This window comes from Rhagoletis pomonella, unplaced genomic scaffold (assembly GCF_013731165.1).
Source record: "Rhagoletis pomonella isolate Grant_MI unplaced genomic scaffold, Rhpom_1.0 Rhpom_scaffold_00002, whole genome shotgun sequence".
NCBI lineage: Eukaryota > Metazoa > Arthropoda > Insecta > Diptera > Tephritidae > Rhagoletis > Rhagoletis pomonella.
In genome coordinates, this window is record NW_023458556.1 from 104,662,007 (window position 1) to 104,662,730 (window position 724).

Sequence of the window (724 nt, forward strand, 5' to 3'; positions counted from 1 at the left end):
GATTAATTTATATACATTAGTTGCGTTCCTTATCTCCCAGAAATAGTCAGAAATTGTTCGAAATAGTCAGATTTAGTGCAAAAAGCGTTTCTTAACTTGATAATGACGGCAGAAGTGGGAAAGCAACTGTGACTCTTCAGTCCGAAGTAGTCAGATTTAGTTAGAAGAATTTTTGCTGGCAAAATCTTAAAAAGTATCTCACTCAACTGAATTTAAATTAACGGAAATAAAATAATACACGAAAAGTGAGAATAATCTAAAAACTAAAAAAAGTGAATTGAAAATGGGGGACAAAAAATAATTGATATAGTAAGTGTTTATTGTGCTTGTGTGTATGTGTTTTGTACATATATTTCTATTCTTATTTGGCAATGGTTTTGTTGTTGCCATTCTTTGGACTAAAAATTTGGTTTTTTTATTTTTTTTTTTTTATTTGATTTTTGATTTTAGTCAGAAAAGGTACCTATTATATCAATTGCATCTTTACTATTTGTATATTTCTTCATATCGCACACCGTCTTCAAAAGAGTCACAACTGAAAATAATACGTTTGTCAGAAAATGCAAAAAAATATTTCTTGCCTTAGGTTTTTTTTTTACAAATTATAACAAAAATTTGCTCCAGCTTTTGGTGAAAGGTCAATAAAAGCTCTGTGTACATTTTTAGCCCATAATCTCAAAAATGCCAAATTTTGAGTTGTAACTCTTATGAAGACGGTGTGCGA